Raw genomic sequence first — 10,242 nt, forward strand, 5'->3', positions numbered from 1 at the left:
GCAGTAACTATAGGTTTCATAGGAAAAGTAATTCCAATCTTTTCCCTCTACATGGAACTGCCTCTCATCCTTGTCAGCCCAAAGCCATTGCTAAACATTTTGGATGTGTCTACATCCCATTCAGACATAAAAGAGCATTTTTAAAATTTTCTATTTATTTCATTTTTTGGTTGCCATAGATCTGTATTATTGTCACCCTGCTTATTTAACTTATATGCAGAGTACATCATGAGAAACGCTGGGCTGGATGAAGCACAAGCTGGAATCAAGATTGCCAGAACAAATATCAATAACCTCAGATACGCAGATGACACCACCCTTATGGCAGAAAGTGAAGAAGAACTAAACAGCCTCTTGATGAAAGTGAAAGAGGAGAGTCAAGAAGTTGGCTTAAAGCTCAAAATTCAAAAAACTAAGATCACGGCAGCCAGTCCCATCACTTCATGGCAAATAAATGGGGAAACAATGGAAGACTTTCTTGTGGGGGGCTCCAAAATCACTGCAGATGGTGATTGCAGCCATGAAATTAAAAGATGCTTACTCCTTGGAAGGAAAGTTATGACCAACCTAGACAGCTTGTTAAAAAGCAGAGATATTACTTTGCCAACAAAGGTCCATCTAGTCAAGGCTATGGTTTTTCCAGTAGTCATGTATGGATGTGAGTTGGACTGCGAAGAAAGCTAAGCGCCGAAGAATTGATGGTTTTGAAGTATGGTGTTGGAGAAGACTCTTGAGAGTCCGTTGGACTGCAAGGAGATCCAACCAGTCTATCCTAAGGGAGATCAGTTCTTAGTGTTCATTGGAAGGACTGATGTTGAAGCTGAAATCCAATACTTTGGCCACCTGATGTAAAGAGCTGACTCATTTGAAAAGACACTGATGCGGGGAAAGACTGAAGGCAGGAGGAGAAGGGGACGACAGAGGATGAGATGGTTGGATGGCATCACCGACTCAATGGACATGGGTTTGGGTAAACTCCAGGAGTTGGTGATGGACAGGAAGGCCAGGCGTGCTGCAGTCCATGGGGTCACAAGGAGTCGGACACAACTGAGCGACTGAATTGAACTGAACTGAGGTCTTCGTTGCTATGCATGGACTTTCTCTAGTTGTAGCAAGCAGGAGCTACTCTTCTTTCTGATATGCACACTTCTCATTGCACTGGCTTCTCTTGTTGCAGAGCACAGGCACAAGGCACGCAGGCTTCAGTAGCTGCAGCACACAGCCTTCAGTATTTCTGGTGCATGGGCTTAGCTGTTCCATGGCCTATGGGATCTTCCCTGACCAGGGATCAAACCCATGTCTCCTACACTGGCAGGCAGATTGTTAACCACTAGACCACCAGGTAAGTCCTGTATAATAGTATTTTACCTATTTTTATCTTCACCCTGAAAGCCCGGAGCTGGCCTAGCACTCAAAGCTAGACCACTGCGTTCCCCAGTAGAATATAATACAGTTTTACAGAACACCAACATCAGCCAAGGCCACTGGACCCATGATAAATTAACAAAAACAAGATCACTTGTAATCATCAGTTCAGTGCAGTCGCACAGTTGTGTCCTACTCTTTGGGACCCCATGGACTGCAGCACGCTAGGCTTCCCTGTCCATCATCAACTCCCGGAGTTTACTCAAACTTATGTCCATTGAGTCATTGGTGCCATCCAACCATCTCATCCTCTGTCGTCCCCTTCTTCTCCTGCCTTCAATCTTTCCCAGCATCAGGGTCTTTTCAAATGAGTTGGTTCTTCACATCAGATGGCCAAAGTATTGGAGTTTCAGCTTCAGCATCTGTCCTGCCAATGAATATTCAGGACTGATTTCCTTTAGAATGGACTGGTACAATCTCCTTGCAGTCCAAGGGACTTTCAAGGTCTTCTCCAACACCACAGTTCAAAAGCATCAATTCTTCGGCACACAGCTTTCTTTATAGTCCAACTGTCACATCCACACATGACTACTGGTAAAACCATAACTTTGACTAGACAGACCTTTGTCAGTGAAGTAATGTCTCTGCTTTTTAATATGCTGTCTAGGTTGGTCATAGCCTTTCTTTCAAGGAGCAAGCGTCTTTTAATTTCATGGCTGCAGTCACCATCTGCAATGATTTTGGAACCCCCAAAAATAGTCTGTCTCTGTTTCCATTGTTTCCCCATCTATTTGCCATGAAGTGATGGGACTGGATGCCATGATTTTAGTTTTCTGAATGTAGCATTTTAAGCCAACTTTTTCACTCTCCTCTTTCACTTTCATCAAGAGGCTCTTTAGTTCTTCGTTTTCTGCCATAAGGTTGGTGTCATCTGGTATCTGAGTTATTGATATTTCTCCCAGCAATCTTGATTCCAGTTTGTGCTTCATGCAGCCTGGCATTTTGCATGATGTACTCTGTATATACGTTAAATAAGTTAAATAAGGGCAGGGAAACCCAGGGTGCTGCAGTCCATGGGGTCGCAAAGAGTCGGACATGACTGAGCAACTGAACTGAACTGAACTGAACCTGAAATTAATCTATACAGTTTGACTGTATCTTAAATTGGCAGCATTAGAGACAGTGGGGATACAATGCAAAAAGTGAGATTTTTTAAAATTGTGTATTTATTTATTTTTGGCTATTTTGGGTTTTCATGGCTGCATGGGCTTTTCTCTAGTTATAGAGAGTGGGGGCTACTCTCTAGCTGCCGTTGCTTTGTTTCTCATTGCAGTGACTTCTCTTGTTGTGGAGCACGGACTCTAGGACGCACAGGCTTGAGCTGATGTGGCAAGTGGGCTCAGTAGTTTCAGCTCTCACATTTAGTTGCTGAGGCATATGGGATCTTCCCAGATCAGGGATCGAACCCATGTCTTCCGCATTGGCAGGTGGATTCTTTACCACTGGCCAGCAGGGAACTGCAGGGTTTGTTTGTTTTCTCTAATGAGGAAATGTTGCTAAATTTCACTCTGTGGATTTCAGTTCTACATTTTTTGCCTTCTGAAACTAATAAAGTATCCATCCTTATGGTAAGGCCTCTCAGATCCGTGGGCCACCACTGCTATGTTGGACTCTCCCAAAAGATTTTTCCTAAAGCAGATTCTAGGCTTCACCACAGCCTTACTGAATCATAATCTCTAGGACCGTGAAATCTGTATTTTTTTTAAAAAGTCCCTCAGATGATGTTTACGCAAGCTAAGTGCAAAGAATCACTGGCCTAGAGGCAGAGAGTAAACCATGCATGCTAATCTGGAGCTCTGGCCCAAACTGTCTTTTACAAGGGTAAAACTGTCTTTATTGTATTTTTACCCATGCAAATTTTGCATGCCATTCCTTTTTGTGGCTATGGGAATTTTTTTTTTTTTTTGCTGCCCCGGGTCTCTGTTGCTGAGTGCAAACTTTTTGTAATTGCAGCAAGTGGGTGGGCCTCCTCTCTAGTTGCAGTGTGTGGGCTTCTTATCGCAGTGGCTTCTTTCACTCCAGAGCATGGGCTCTAGAGCACAGGCTCAGTGGTTGTGGTGCATGGGCTTAGTTGCCCCGAGGTGCGTGGGGTCTTCCAGGACCAAGAATCAAACCCATGTCCCTTGCACTGGTAGGCAAAGTCCAATTATTGGACCACCAGGGAAATCCATGTTATGTTTTTTAATAAAAATTTCGAGTTGTCAGATAAATTACTTTTCTCCCAGCCCTCCCACCTCTGACTCCTTCAATTAAAATTAAAGCTCTAAGAATATGTTCCGTTTACCTTGAAACCTTTAAAACTACCTGACCTGGGAGATAGGAGTAATCCAAATGTTAAGGGTCAAAGGGCATGAACTAGTTGTGTTTGCTTAGTCACACACGTAAGCCTAGTAGAATATTTGTTAGATGATTATTTATTACGGTTTGTGCTACTTTCTTATAGTGCCCACTGTTTTAACAAGTCCAATATTCAACTGCAGTCTCCATGACTTCTTAGAGCAGTCATTCACTCATTCCTAAAGTAAAAATTCACTTAGACTGTGGATTGTCAATAGTATTTCTAAATCAGATGGGGGAAACTAGAAACAGGGAGGGTTGGGAAAGAGTATGAATATTAGAATTGATATATTTCAGAACTGTAGAGTGACTTCTAGAGCTTCTAATTCCTACTTCATGGTGAAATAAGAAGAAATTCCCAGGTGGTCCACTGGTTAGGACTATGTACTATCACTGCTGAGGGCCAAGGTTCAATCCTTGGTCAGAAAACTAAGATCCCACAAGCAGTGTGGCATGGCCTAAAATAAAAAAATTATATTGTCTTTTTTATGAAGCTAAATTTATTCAGTTTAAGGAATAGCCCTTTATTCTGAGACTCTGCCCTTCACTACCAACTAGGATTTCAAAATGTCTTTTCTTTCATGAAGATTATGGTGGTAGGTGATGTTTTAATACTCACTTGGCAAAATTAGCAGCAGACCATTTTATCTTGTCACTGACATCCACTCCCCATCTTTTTCATCTGTTTTTCCAACAAATCCCAAAGTTAGGAGGGATCACTGATAGAATAAATACATAATACTGGGGCTTCCCAGGTGGCACAGCGGTAAAGAATCCTGCTACCAATGCAGGAGACACAGATTTGATCCTTGGGTCAGGAAAATCCCGTGGAGGAGGAAATGGCAACTCATTCCAGTATTCTTGGCTGGGAAATCCCATGGACAGAGGAGCCTGTCCTCTGTAGCCTGTCCAGGGCTAGTCCACGGGGTCACAAAGAGTCAGACACCACTGAGAAACTGAGCATGTACCCACTAGGTTATATTAAGTGCTTCCTACGAGTTAAGCCCTCTCCATCAATTATTTGATCTCTTCCCCCCTAGGTAAATCTATGTGTGAAAACTGTCATCTCCTTTTATAGATAAAGAAACTGAGGCTCAAAGAGATTAGTCTATAATTGATAGAAGATGATTCAAACCCAGGCAGTATAACTCACAGAAACATACTTACTGTTCCTACTATTTCTCTGAAGCCAAACTCATTAGACAAGTCATTTAACCTCTGAAATGAAGTTTCCCATATGCATAATGGAGATATTACCTATCTCATGGGTTTATTGGAGAAATTAAACAGTAACACTATTTTAAAACTTAAGCGGAAAATCTAACATAAGGCACTTTAAATAAATACTATTTCCACACACATCTGTGAACTTAAACCAGTTGTTTCCACTTGACCAAGTTCCATTCTCTCATTAATTACATAAAGTGGTTCAGCCTATAAAGTACTGTTACTGTCCATTAGCTGTCATTTAGATGCATACTTTGGCCTTGTTTACTCAAGTAGATTGGTTAGATGTCTCATTTGTTTCTTCAGGAACTCTATTGATTTTAAACTCACACTTGTCTAGGTGATACTATGTCACACTGGCAATTGTGCACTCTTATAGCTCAGCAAAGCTAGGCCTATCTGAGAATGTTTGTGTTCCAGCAATTCTTTTCCTTCAGGAATCTCCCCTAGGGTTCAGTAACACATAGTAATCCAACAGAATCACTGTCTGAAAATATTCAGGTGTGGAACATAAGGGTCCTAATAAAGAAATATTTTCCCTTGGTCTGCATTTTCAATTCACCATTTTATTGTTGCTCTGTCCTGAAAAGTTACATACATTTGCCTCCACCTGGGTCTCAAAGAGGAACAGGCAGCTAAGTTAATAATTCCACTGAATTTGAACTATTAAAAAATGTAATCTGTAAATTATTTTGTAGCCATTAAAATGAATGTGTTGCGACTACCCTGGCAGTCCAGTGGGTAAGACTCTGAGTTTCCAGTGCAACGGGCTCAGGTTCCAGCCCTGGTCAGAGAACTAAGATAACACATATTGTGTGGCCAAAAAAAAAAAAAAATGTGTTTAACTTTATTGACTGACATGAAATATTCTTGAGAATTGACTGTACTCAATCCTGGTTTCTTAGAAAAAATCTTCTAAATGACACTACAACTGAGAAGCAATGATGTATAGGGTAAATTATTAAAAATTACACAGGATTTGAGCTATAATGCAATTAGGATGTGGAGAGGAAGCTGCAGAGGAAGAATGGAATGGGAAGCAGAGTGGAGATGGGGAGACTCTTATCAAACAAGCTGAAATCCTTGTAGGTGATTGAATCTCAGGTCAGCTGAAGCTATACATGAACTCACTGGAGAGAGGCATGTGCTTTGGATAGGTGACTGCCATATCCTATCTATCAGTGGATAGAAAGGTCTGCTCCATGGAGGGCAGGTGAAAAATCATCTCCCTGGTCTGGTGTGATTTGATGCGTTTAGGGACTTATTTCAACATCTACGAGAGCACTTCCAACATACCAGCCACCTTTCTAAGCAAAGCAGAATTGGTGAAGACAAAAAAATAGACAAGATTATTTCAGGTAGCAGGAAGATTAAATAGGACAAAATAGCAAGTGACGAGGACTTGACACCTGAATCACAAGAAAGGGCCAGCCATTAAATATTTAAGTAAGAGTGGCCCAAGCAGCAGAAATAGCAAGCAAGCCAAGTCAAAGGCCTTGTGAGGGACTTTCCTGGTGGTCCAGTAGTGAAGACTTCACCTTCCAATGCAGGGAGGGGGGTGCAGGTTCAATTCGTGATTGGGAAGCGAGAATTCCACATGCCTTGTGGTCAAAAAATCAAAACATAAAGCAGAAGCAATATTGTAACATATCCGATAAAGACTTTAAAAATGATCCAACATCAAAAACAAAAATCTTGGCAAAAAAAAGGGGGGGGGGGGTTGAGAAATGAAGCCACTATGGCTAAAGCAAGTACAAACAAGGGAAAAAATGAAGTCACAGATGGCAGCAGTCAGAAAATAGTAAAAATATGGTATAATAGGAAGATACTATGGATTTAAACAAGACAGTCACTCAGCCTCTTCAAATTCTCAAGTAATTAGCTTTCCTGTGTAGAGGACGGGTAGGATGAGGGCGAGGTGAGGGAGTAGGGATAAAAGGGGAACAGTCAGGCACTAGAACAGTCCACATGGGAATAGCCTGGCCTAGCGTGGTAATAGTGGAGATGAGGCAAGTAGACTCACAAGAACCCACAGGACTTACACAGAGACTAACAGACTCAAGGACTGTATGTCTTTCAACTTGAAAAAGTATTAGGCAATGCCCATGGGTGGAATGGGTAACAGGTTGAGGGGAAATAGGTTTGGTTGAGAAATTAAGATTTGTTTTCCACAGGTAAACCTGAGATACTTACTAACGTGGAGCAGCAACTGTGACATTAAATACTGGCACTCAGGGCCGCAGGCGGGATATAGGAATTTGAAAGATTTCAGAAGATACTGAATCCTACATTTTCTCTTTGGAGACCAGAGCTAGAAAGTACAGACCAGACCTGAGGTCAAGCATAAAAGGAGGAGCTGGCAGATACAGAAGCAGTCAAAAAGATGTAAGGAAAATCACAAGTGTGATAGAAGTTTCACAAAGTAAAAAAAAAAAAACCTTCAAAAACAAGTAAGACAACTGAATGTTGCTAAAGGTTTAGTTATGGGGGCTTCCCAGGTGGCTGTGGTAAAGAATCTGCCTGCCAATGCAGGAGATGCGGGATCGATCCCTGGATCGGGAGGATCCCCTGGAGAAGGAAATGGCAACCCATTCCAGTATTCTTGCCTGGGAAATCCCATGGCCAGAGGAGCCTGGAAGGCTACAGCCCATAGGGTCAACAAAGAGTCTGACATGACTGAGCGACTAAATAGCAGCAGCAAAGCTTTCATTAAGATCAAAACAGAAAGTAACCACTGAGTTAGAAACATGCAGGACACTGGAGGCTTTGACAGATACAATTTTAAAATACAAACTTGAACTTTTTGCCAAAATAAATTCTACTACAAGGTTCTACCATTATAAAGTGTGGTAAGCAGAGTAATGGCCCACTGAAGATGTCCATTTCCTAACCTTTGGAACTTTCTGTTTCTTACATGCCAAAAGGGACTTTGCAGCTGGGATTAAGAATCTTGAACTGACATGGGCCCAGTGTAATCACAAATGTCTTTGCCATGAAAGAGGGCTGCAGGAGACTCAGAGATTTGAAGATGCTGCGTTGTTGGCTTTGACGATGGAGGAAGGGACCATGAACCAAGCAATGCCGGGGGCCTCTGGAAGCTGGAAAAAGCAAGCAGATTCTCTCCTACCAGAAGGAACACAGTTCTGCCAACACTTGCCAACATCAGCTCAGTGAGACTCATTTCAACCTTCTGATGGCCTCGACCATCAGGTGAGTTTGTGCTGTTTCAAGCCACAAACCTGTGATGTTTGTTACTGCAGCAATAGAAAACCAAGACACAAAGGATACCAAACACTGGCTGTTCCCCCAGCCTGCCAGGTGGCTTGTATACTTAGCATGTCCAAGGCCACCAAGAAAAACAAGGGTACCCCTCAGAGCTAGTCAAGTCCCTAAAAACATATCCTCTGTTGTTAAAACAAAAGTAGCTAATGATCAACTCTATTAATCTGGCAAAAGCTAAAACCTACAATGACTCAACTGGATGATCAGAATCTAATAACCTAAGAACTTGACAGTTTATACAATACAATCAACCAGAGATCTGACCAACATGAACACTGTAATTACACAAGTATAAGCTATGGTATGAGAGTTCCAAGGCCCGAAATTCAACTTAAAACTTTTTTTAACTGGAGGATATTGGCTTTACAATGTTGTGTTGGTTTCTGCCGTACATTAATCAGTCACAAGTATACATATATCCCCTCCCTCCCACCTTCCCATTCCACCCCTCTAGGTCATCAGAACACCGACATGAGAGCTGAGTTCCCAGAACTATACAGTAACTTCCTGCTAGCTATCTACTTTACATATGGTAATGCACATTTCCATGCTACTCTGTCAGTTCATCCCACCCTCTCATTCCCCTAAAGCATCCGCAAATTTGTTCTGTCTGGTCTCTATTCTTGCCCTACAAATAGGTTCATCAGTACCATTTTTCCAGATTCCATATATATGCATTAATATACAATGTTTTTCTTACTTCACTTTGAATATAACAGGCTCTAGAGTCATCCACTTCACTAGCACTGACTCAAATTCATTCCTTCTTATGGCTGAGTAATATTCCATTGAATGTATGTACAGCTTTTTCTTGATCTATTCATCTGTTGATGGACACCTAGGCTGCTTCCATGCTTAAACTTTTAGAGATTTCAAGCTATCTGCCACCCAGGGATGGTAATAAAGGGCCTTTAGACCTTTAGGAAACCTGCTGCTGCTAAGTCGCTTCAGTCGTGTCCGACTGTGCGACCCCAGAGACGGCAGCCCACCAGGCTCTCCCATCCCTGGGATTCTCCAGGTAAGAACGCTGGAGTGGGTTGCCATTTCCAGAAGAAATTCTCTTTGGTCATGAACTTCACAAATTACCAGTCAATGTCAAAATTCCAGTCTGGTGCATATAAAGCTCAGCTTTATTTACAGTAAGTCAGAGTATGATTAGAATCTGTGGTACACTGAGAATACTGCTGCTGCAAAGGATCAGGCATGTGGCAAGCTGATGAGAAAATACACCCTCCTCCAACCTCCCCCACCCAGGCGACCCTGTGTGGACCATCAGTTGACTTTCCGCAACACACCTCTCTCGAACCTTTAAGGCAGTCACAGCCTACTGTGCTTTCTTCCAGTTACCAGAAATCCTCAAAGACTTATTTTGGGGTTGGTTATTCTTTTAAGGAAAGTTATCAAGGATCAGTCACAAGATAAACAAAGAGAGAAAAAGCAATTAGGCAGATATTATTCATTTGTCAGAAGTATTTCCAAACAAGTTCAGTAGTCCTCCCATATTATTAAAAAATAAATGTATCACAAATCTAAACTCAGTTGATCCATTTTATTAGAAGGTTGGTAAAAGGGCTTCTGGACTGTCACCTGAACTTAAAATGGTAGTGAAACAAACAATGCAGGACTACAATTCTCCCCCATTTTTATAAAATCTCTTCTACCTGTATATATACACGCAAAGGTATACTAACGTGCAGTGATCAATTTTAACAGATTTTAGGGGTTACTGGGATTTTGCGTGCTTTTTCTATCTTTCTGCTAATTCTTAACTTTTTTTTTCTTATAATAAGTACCTATCATTTAAATAAGTCATTTTTATTTTTCTGAAAGTTTTCTTAAAAGGCAGTTCAAGCATTTCTGTCCAATCTAGCAGGGAGAAAGGTATATAAAACTCTACCAAAGCACATGAAGACTTCAAAAATTCAGTGCAAGTAACTGAATTTCAAAATCAGGAAACAATTTCTGTTCACT

This window comes from Bos javanicus, chromosome 5 (genome assembly GCF_032452875.1).
Source record: "Bos javanicus breed banteng chromosome 5, ARS-OSU_banteng_1.0, whole genome shotgun sequence".
Taxonomy (NCBI): Eukaryota; Metazoa; Chordata; class Mammalia; order Artiodactyla; family Bovidae; genus Bos; species Bos javanicus.